An 11,172-nucleotide genomic window follows, 5' to 3' on the forward strand; every position below is an offset into this window, starting at 1 on the left:
TAAATTTATCTCTCTTCTAAAACTATGTCAAACCTTATAGATTAAAAAAAAAGAATGCATATGTCATTTAATGCATTTAAAAAAATTAATAAATAATCTAATAAAATTTTTAAAATACTTTTTAGTTTTATTTTAATCATTTTATATTCTGATCTAAAAAATTTTATAATCTTATATTGATATGATCTTATCTTATTCATTTAAATAAAATATTAGTTAGATATATATATATATATCTAAAAAGAATACATGTGCTCTTTTTAAAAGACTTAATGGCTTGGCCCCTTAAGGTAGTGTTTGTTAACTAAGATATGGAACGTAAAAGATAGATATGAAAAATATTTTGCATATTTATTTTTTCCAACATATTTGTTAAACTTATTTAGTAACCCTTAAAGAAGAAGTCATGTGACTTCTTATCTTGATTTTTTTAGATATACTTATTTCTCCTCCTTTCAAGATAAGTATATTTTAGTCCTTACAGATAAGAAAAAAATAACACTTGTGTCTTCTAGTGCATTTCAAAAAATTTAACAAACAATTTGATAAAAAAATTTGGAATGCTTCCCAGCCTTATTTTGATCATTCTATATTTTAATCTGGAAAGAATCTTGACCTTATTTTACTTATTTTAACAAACGTTACCAAAAGAAGAAGAAAAGTTAATTGATAAGGACGCTTGAGAGCAACTTTACACCTCAAAACGCACTATTTTTATAGAAATAAATGCTCTCACAACTTTTTAACCCGAAATGGCCAAGGAGAAGACAAGTTTTTTTTTTTTTTTTTTTAAGGTACTCTTAGGAGTAGATTTAATGGAGATGAGATGGAGCCTGTAGTTCAAAGAATTAAAGTACGTGGTTACGAACCATGGTGCTAGGGGGTCAAACCCTTTCTTGCCCACAAGTGGCCCAAGAAGGTAGAGGTGTCAAAAGGGCCGGGCGGCCCGCGGGCCGCCCGGCCCGTGGCCCGTTGGGCCCTTATGGGCCGGGCCCATGAGGCCTTATGGGCAGTAAGGCCCTTACTCATTTTTTTTTAATTTTGTTATTATTTAGTAATTATTAATATTGGATATTAAAAATTTATTTCGCAATATATATAAATAATAACCATCAATTAATTATTTAAATTTTTAAGTTAAATTTTTTATATTTAAATTATAAATAAACATTCTCCTTTTATATGTAATTATTTTTCATATCAATTCACAAGAAAAATTATAAGGCATATAAATTAATGAAATAATATTTAAAACTTAAGAATTAAGATAGAAAATATTTTTAAAAATAAATTAATTTTTATATATGTAAATATTATATGTTTTATTTTTAAAAAAATTATTTAAAAAAAAAGGGCCGGGCCCCAGGGCCCGACCGTTAGGCCCTGTGGGCTAAGGGCCCGGCCCGGCCCGGCCTTTGTAAGGGGGCCGTGGGCCGGCCGGGCCCTATCAATGATAATAGGGCCCGGGCCCGGCCCTTTTAGTAAAGGGCCGGCCCGGCCCGTTTAAAAGCTCGTGGGTCGACTCGGGCCGGACCAGGCCGCCCTTTGACACCTATACAAAAGGTGATTGAATGAAGCAATAAGTCCTTCCGTTGGCATACACAAAATCTTGATGGAGACAAAAGTCAAGTCTCCTTAAAGATGGAAATTTATTCAAGCTAATGATTATAAAAATGTTTGGTGAAAAATAAATTAAATATATTATTTATTTTAATTTAACTTTAAATGTAGGTAATTTTTAACATTAGTTTTTATTTAAAAGGAGTATCTAGAAAAATTAAAAAAATACGGAAACTTTTATATTCAATAAAAATGATGGTCTTTTAACTCCCAAAAAGTGATTTGAGTGAAATTTAAATTTTTTTTTTTTTTATTATTTTAGATTAAAAATTAACATCCAACGGAAAAAATATAAATATATAGAAATAAAAGTTTAAAAGAGTATTGTATATTTGTATTAAATGTAGATATAACTCTAAATATATATGTTATGAAAATTAACAACATTAGAGTGGTCTTGGATGGATAGAGGCATGTAAAAGTGATAAAAAGTATATATACGGATTACGGAAATCAGAGTGAATTATATATTGATTTATTTATTTGATGATTTTTGGTTTTTTTTTAATCTATTGTTCTTTCAGAGAATAAATGTACATAATTAGTTTGCAAAGTAATTTTCAAAAACTTATTTTACAATAATATGATTTTAGAAAATTGACAAAAATATTTCCATTAATTCCGATTATAACATCTGTAGAAATGTAAGCAAATTGAGGCTATCTCGAACGCTGCAGCTGCTATTGCCGGTTATGTACTGATTGATGTACATGCTTTTGTGCAATGCCATTGATCTAGCAGATAATTCAAGTAAGTGACGATGTACTCTCTGATATACCAAACCATCCTTTTCATCATTTTCTTCCTGGACATTACATTCCCTCCTCGTAAACTAGCTAGATTTGTCACCTGTCCTCTCTACCTCCCCTACTAGCGCCATCAACTTTGACGAGATCAATGACCAATAGATGTATTTTATATATTTGATTGATATATAATATATTTTAGTAATAATAATATAATCTTATTACAATGTGACGTGAATATAAATTTTTATTTTTTTGTATTTTATATATTTGATTGAAATATAAAACCTGTTTCACTTAAAACTGTTTTAGGGTTTGTATTATTTATTTTGTTTTGTTCCTCCTCAATTAATTTATTTTTTTTTTTTTTGCTAAGTTAGAAAACATACTTTCTTTTTTATTTGCTATCTGCTCATAATTAGTAATTAGGTTATTGTAATTTTTGTGACACAAAATGAAACTAACTAAACTGTATTTAAATAGAACCAAATCAGTCTAATTTGAACCATATTATGCACACTTTAACCACGCCCTATTATCCTGGGAGGAGTGCTATTAACTGGCCAGATTAGTTGGAGACGAGAATTACCTTAAAATAGAAGAAAGACGCAGAAAGATTTTGACCTTAAAATATTCGTTTGCATTTCGGTTTTTTTTTTCCTTATTGTTAAACCCACTATACAAGTAATTTTAGTGACACTGAATTGTGTTGTCTTAAATATTGTGTATTTAATTATTATTAAATTTTAATTTTTATAAAATAATTAAAATAAGCCATCATCAGTCCTGGCGAGGTGAGCCAAAATTTGCAAGGGTACAGGGGAGAGGGAAGGGACTTGGGGAAAGTTTCTTTAAGCGTTGGGGACAAGTCATGCTAAGAAGAAGAATCTAAGATAAAGTGCATCTTTGATTCTCTTTTTCTTTATTTATATATATATATAGACACATGCACATGCAGGCTTAGAACGGTCCTTATTTATTTTATTATTATTATTTTTCCAGTGGTTGCTATAGGCCACATAACCCAAACTTTTCTCCCTGTATTCATTTCACTCAGTCAAATACGGTGACAGCGACTTTCTCATCCATTTGAATACTTTCACACCTCATTTCCAACTCAGCGCCACATGCATGGGCCACCTCCTCTCTCAGTCGCATAACTGCTATGTTGTCTATATTGTCGGACGGCGGGTAACATAAGAGTTACCCATTCTTAATTTAATGATATAAGCTCTTCCTGTATTCATTTTAGTGAAAAGTAATATTTTGAATAATTTTTTTCAGCCACACTAACTCTTTACAAGTTTTTTATACTGCTTTCAAGTGATGGAAAGTATAATATATTTTTATAATTTAAATTACAATAATAATATGGGGAAGTAAAATTCTGAATTTTGAATTCTAAATTTAGCATACATATTAGTTGAATATATCTTTGAACTCAATTTTTAATGTCTCATCTTTTTTTCTAACTCAACTTTAGATGTACTTAATTTGTACAATTTATTTTTAACTAAAAGGAGTCTCCAAAAAGAGATAAAATAAGAGAACTTTATACTCAATAGAAATGATGGTCTTAGATTTCAAAGAAACTATATTTCAGTGAAATTTATTTTTTTTTATTTTTATTATTTTAGAATAAAAATTAAAAGAGTATTAGTTGGCTTCTTTTGTTTTGGAATATAAATTATTATCCAATGGCAAAAATATAAATAAAAATTAAAAGAGTATTGCATCTCCCAAGTTCTATTATTGTTAAAAGAAATCGAATGACTTTCTTGACTCAAAATCTGTTAAATCAAATTAATTGAATCTAAATGATTGAAATTATTGATTCAGCTTGATTTATTTTTCAAAATAATTCGGTTTGGTTAAATTTTTTAAGTAATTTGGTTTGATTTGATTACTTTGTCAAATAATTTAAAATAATCAAATCTATCAAAATTTAAAAATAAAAACTGTCATTTTGACCCAATTAATTGAACATTGTTAAAACGAAACCAAATATATTAAATGAGTTGATATATACATTAAATTCTACTTAGACCTGCAAATACAATAAACAAGACCAAACAACTCCTGAACTCTACAAAAACTGCAAATACACTCAAAAGGAAAACAAAACCTTATTTAGGTTCCAATAATGTTATTTTTGGCATCAAAACGTTCTATATATTAAACTATACAAATGTCTTTATTAAAAAGTTTCAGTTCTTTTTTTTTTTTTCTCTTTTTTCTCTTTTTTTTTTTACCAAAAGTGGAACTTATTGTTTTATAAAAGGTCTAGCAGCGGCAGTAGGCTGGTGATGGGGTGAGTGGTGCTAATTGGCGGTAGTTGCAGATGAAGATGACGAGCAATGCAAGTGCGTAAATGGCCCAAGAGACCACCTTGAGCCACAACGGGAAAGCAATTGTGATGGCCAAGAAGAAAGCCGTGATCCCGAGAAACCCACCGACATGCTCCAGGACTCGAGCTACATCAGCGTACTTGCTAGCAATGTTCGTGGCAATGAAGATGGCAGAAAACGCAAGCACCAACAACATACACAACAAGTGGAAGCTTAAAGAGTCTGTCTTGCGAGCCTGGACGGCCATCTCAGCCGTGGCAGCCAAGCAGAATCCGATCGTAAGCGTCGGCAAATCCAGCTGGCGATTGTTCTTCTTCTGCTGCAGCTGATCATCAGCAGCAGTTTGCTCCCCTACTACCGGTGTAGTTGAAGAAGCGCTTTCGCGATCATCAACTTGCTGTGGGCTTGGTACTTCAATCGTCGGCTGCTCGGGCTCGGTTGGCGAAGGGAGCTGATCATCATCATCAGTTTGCTCCCCTACTACTGGTGTAGTTGAAGAAGCGCTTTCGCAATCATCAACTTGCAGTGGGCTTGGTACTTCAATCGTCGGCTGCTCGGGCTCGGTTGGCGAAGGGAGTTGATCAGGCGAGGGTGGAGTACTAGTTTGCGTTTGTGGGAGGGCCATAGTTGTGAAAAATATGAAGACCGAAAAAATAACGGGATTAGGAAATTAAATACAGGAGCAACTAGCTAGCGAGCTCACACACACATGCACACACAGATATATATATATATATATATATCTAGAAAGGGAAGGGACTATGGTAGTCTACCATAGTCGCTACCCTTTTGTCTTCTAAGGGAAAAGGGAAAACTATGCTATGGTATGACTATGGTAGTCTACCATAGTCCCTTTCCTATCATAGTCCCTTCCCTTTTTTGGCCCAACAAAAGGGAAGGGTCGAATATATATCCCAGACGTGGAGCGTCCCATTCTATTGTTAATCAAAATATAAATAAAAAATTGAATAAATATTTTTTTGTTATATTTATTAATTTATCTAACAATAATTAAAAAATAAGTCACGTGACTTTTTATTTAAAATTATTTAGATAAATTTTTCTCTCCCTACCTTTCAGATAAATTTGATAATAACTCTTATGGTTATTATCAAATCAATTACTTTTGATCACAGATTATATGAGAGCAAATTGATTTTGGAATGAAAAAAAATATCATTTAATATAAAGTTTTACAGGTTGGGGAAGACTTTTTAGTGTCACTTAAAAAATAAAATATTTTTAAGTAAAAAGATATTAAAAAATATTTCACCTCATCATAAATTATGATATGATCTGTTGGACCAATTGATAGAATGGAAAGCAGAAAAATTATTATTATTATTATTATTATTATTATTATTATTATTATTATTATTATTATTATTATTATTATTATTTATTGAGTCATTTCAAAAGGCGGGAGCCTTAACAATTTTCTCCATCACGTGATATAAAAAAAGTATTCATTTGAGTTATATAGTCAATGCAACCAATAAAATAAATATCATATTTAGAAAGAGACAATATATTAGTGGTGTGTTTGGAATAAACGTGATTACGTGAAAATAAATGTCGTATTTAGAAGGGACTTTGATCTCCCTCTTCAAGTATAAATTAGAGTTGTTAGCTTTTTTATTTTTTTAAAAGCAGCTTTGCTGCAATTTAATTTCTGACCTTAATTACATGATAGAGTTGGGATACTGCTAAATAAATGATCATAGAATTTGGAAATGTCTGAATGCTTAGTGACAAGAATTTCTCTATAGCTAAATAAATTTGATTCTTGGAATTGATTCATAGTCACAGTTTGACCTTCGATTTTACTTTAGTTGTGTTTATATTATGTTTATCTAAAGGTGAGAGAGAGAGATAAATTTATTTAGATAATTTAGATAAGAAATTATATGACTTATTTTTCAAGGAGTTATCAAATAATTTTGATAAACATAATAAAAAATATTTTTATATATTATTTTATATATATATATATCTTAATTAATATATAGTGAACATATGTAAAAAGGGATGCCAACATGTCTCACCCTTTCTAGTGGGTGAAAGGGACAAGGAGGGTACCCACCAATCTTCCTTGGTTTCTCTTTAATCCCTTTAAATTAGACTCTTCCAATCTCTACAGAGGAGAGATTGGAAGAGGTATGTAAAAAGGGACACCAACGTTTCCCACCATTTTTAGTGGGTGAAAGGGATAAGGAGGGTGTCCACGAATCCTCCCCAGTTTCTCTCTAATAATTAGAGAGAAACGGAGGAGGATTCAAGGAATCCTCGAGGAGAGATTGATGTTTTCGTCTATAATGCTAACTTCACTCTTGAAAATGTTTTTCTCAAAAATAAATTACGATCAATTATTAAACACACAAATAAATATAAAATATTTGTGTGAAAAAAAATAAATAAAAAATTACGAATACAAACAAAATATTATTATAATAATATTAATATTATAATAATAATAGTGATATACCTATAATAATAATTTCAAGTTATTGAATTCTTATTTATAAAATTTATTAAACCTACATCAATGTATGTAAATATCAAACATTCAAACTTTAAGTATTTAAATAATATTTTTTTTCTATAAATAACTTTGTCATGTTTGAATTCAGATACCACTATGTGATTTTTAGGGAGGTGTTACATTTTCCTTGAATGGACACTTTTGCTTGAATGAGAATCTTTTCCTCCTACGTGTTTTCTTTCTTTTCAAAACTATCATCTTTCAATCTACACGTTTTAGGACAACTTGGGCACAGATTTAGGGTCCATCCAGTTTGAAGTGGGTTTTGACGCGTGTAATGATTGCCAACCCCGGTTCTTGGATTTGACAGTTTCAGGGGAATGAGGTGAGTCTATATAACTTGAGATCAAGTTTGATTCCTAATAACTGTTTTATAAATATTTAAATCGAAGTAAATTAAAATTATAAAATAATTGAAAATATAAAAAAATGTTGTCTAATATATTATTTTTAATTATTTTATAAAAAAATAAAATTTAAGATTAAAATACGCCCATAGCAACGCCACACAATACAACCTCACTATTATTAAAATTATATTAGAACATCTAAAACATTACTAAACATTTCAATTATTGTATTATATAGGGTGCATTAGTACTCGAACACAAGGCTAACTAAACAATCCCCTTTAGATCTACTAGAACGTAGTTCCTTTCCTTCAAGTTAACTAAACAATCCCCTTTAGATTCCTAAGAATTTTTATTTTTTTTTCAAAACAGAGTTTTCATGTAAAAAAATTTTACAACACTCGGATTGAATATCATGAAACTCTTTTTATAAAATTACTTTGTCGGAAGTTGCTAAAAATTCATGATTATTTTTTAAAACTTCCAACTCTTTTGTCAGTGAATACACTTGATTTTGAAATTTTTTTTTTTCAAAGAAATATTTTCAAATTTAGCATTCAGCCCACTAACTGAAAGCATTTAGCAATGATTTATATAAAAATGCATCATGGGTTTCAATAACATCATTTAATTAATACACCATCTTCATTCATGTTCCCTATCAAAATAATTAAACTAGAGTGGAAGTAGACTTTACCTCATCTTCTTCACTTTTCTTTAAACACATGTCTGGTGCTATATGCTTTTAACAGAAATTATTAAAGTGGAAGAGGCTGTATGTTATTTCCACTCTTTGTTGATGATTTGGGTGATGTTCACACAGTAAGATTTCATCAACACTTTAACAGAAATTATTAAAGAGGTATATTAAACCAAGAGTATTCAATATATCCTTAACATTTAAATACTTAATTTTTTTTAACATAAATGTTTTCATATAAGTCATGATTCAAAATGGTCATAGCTTTGATATTTAAATGAAAAATAGTTATTGTCATGCTCATTTCATTTCAATTTTGATTTTTAAACAAACCCTTTTTTGTAATACTCCGTAATTTATATAATCAATGGATATCATATAAGCAAAAATATTTTTCTCCCATTGATTATAAAATTCACCATCAAAATAAGTTGGTATATCTATGGGATATACCAACTTATTTTGATATATCTATTTGATTTCATCTGTCTTTATACATTTTATTTTACATTTTCTTATGCCTTTTTTCATAACGTATTTATTTCTATTAAGCTTGTATTATTGACATCTTAAAGTAATGTTTATTTGCTTAGAGTCTGTTCTCTTTGTTATTTTTGGGTTATTTTTTATTTTTAATTTTTTAAAATACTCAAAACACGTGTATTTATTCATTTTAAAAAATATATTTTTTAATATAAAAAAAATTACACACAAAATACCAAAAATGCGTTTTGGCCATTTTCAGCCAAAACACACTGTTAAAACTCAAAACACGAAAAACGTCCATAGCTCTTTTGTATTCTCCTTTCTCTTTTATATTCTCTTCTCCTCTTCCAAAAAAACATCATCGTCATCAACCAACAACTAAGATTAACCCCTCCTCTAGTCACTATCGTTGTTCGTCCTCCACACCCAACACTGCCATTACCGCCCGCCATGCCTAGATCCATCATCACTGCCACCGCTAACGCTCACTACACCCATGTTCACCATCACGCCCACAATCGCTAGTCATTTCTTCCTTTTGCCTTTTTGCCTTTCTACCATTTTCTCCTTCTACCATTTCTTTATTCCACCACTGCCACTCCTCCACGCCCAAGCCCAAATCAAATATGTAATATAGTTTTTTATTATTTTTTTAAAAGATATTTTTAATATTTAATATTTATGTTGTAAGTAATCTAAATCTCAAAATTAATATCAAATTTTAATTTATAGGTAAAAATAAATTTATTATAGAATTAATAGTTGAGTTAAATTAAAAATGGTTTTAGAAAATACTTTGTAATTTTAATATATTATATACGATTAGATTATCAATTATTTTTATATTATATTTTAAATTCTTTGAATTAAATTTATAATTTATAAATAAATGTTTATAATTTTGAATCAAATTTATTATATAAAAAATTATAAAATAAATTTTCTCAAAAATTCAAAATAAACGCGTTTTAGAGTTTTCTATTTTGATAAACAATTTTTCAAAATGACAAAAAGAATATATTTTTAATAATCTCAAAACAAATATTTAAAACACAAAATTAAAAATAAATTTAAAACTTAAAACTGAAATATAAAAAGAACGCCACCTTAACATCTTCAACCATAAAACCAAGAGCGATTTTGTAATTCAGCCTGTTAATAAGTGAGCTGAGTATGGCCCAAATTCATAAAATTTGACTCCACTTATACTATAATAAGATTAGCTATATGGGATCCAAACAAGTCAAACTCGTTATTACAATGTGATGGGTTTGGACAAACGAGATGACGTAAAAGAATGGCCAGACCACTTAACTTTACAGTTATAATTATTTATTTATTAAATTTTAAATTATAATTAATTACTCACTAAATATTACTCAACATTAACATTGATCACTTGTTATAACTCAGTCAGCTATTACAAACAAAAAATATTAACTGAATCTGACATGGCTAACGGGATCTGATGTAGCAAAAATAAATTTAATATACACTTACTAAATTTTAAAAATGTAATTACTCACTCACTGAACTTTATTCAACGTCAATCATCCATTACCCCATTACATCACCGTCTGATCTTGAAACACCTGTTATATTATCGTCGGATCTTGAAACATATTAAAAGATTTTCGTATATATTTGAGATCACTTACTTCTCAAATCAAAAGTTAAAAACTAAATTAATGATTCAAATTAAAAAAGCTACTGATGCAAACCAAAAGTAAAAAAAATGTCTGATTAGATTTTTTTACCTCCATTACGAATAACAAATTTTACAAAAAAATATATTTAATAATGAGACCTGTCAAAATTCAACAAAATTTCATAGGTATTCAACACGAACAATGAAAGTCACATTAAATATATTTTTTCGTTGTTCATATTAAATATATTCTTTTTGGGAATTTCATTGTTTATAATGGAGATAAAAAATCTAAATAATTTTTTTTTTACTTTTAGTTTGCATAACTAACTTTTTAAATTTAAATCATTAGTTTAGTTTTTTGAAAAGTATGTGATCTCAAATGCATATAAAAATCTTTTAATATGTTTCAAGATCAGACGGTAATATAATGGAGTGATGAATAGTTGATATTGAGTAAAGTTTAGTGAATAAATAATTACATTTTTAAAGTACAGTGATTGTATATTATATTTATTTTTGCCACGTCGAATTCTGTTAGTCACGTCAGATTCTGTTAGCATTTTCTATTTATAATAACTGATGGAGTTATAATGAATCATGAATGATTAACGTTAAATAAAATTTAGTAAGCAATTAATTATAATTTAAATTTAATAAATAAATAATTACTACTTTATTATTTTTACCGATCGTTTCGCGGCTCTTTCAGTTTCCAGGCCCATACCCAAG

Source organism: Diospyros lotus, unplaced genomic scaffold, assembly GCF_014633365.1.
Source record: "Diospyros lotus cultivar Yz01 unplaced genomic scaffold, ASM1463336v1 superscaf1, whole genome shotgun sequence".
NCBI classification, from domain to species: Eukaryota; Viridiplantae; Streptophyta; class Magnoliopsida; order Ericales; family Ebenaceae; genus Diospyros; species Diospyros lotus.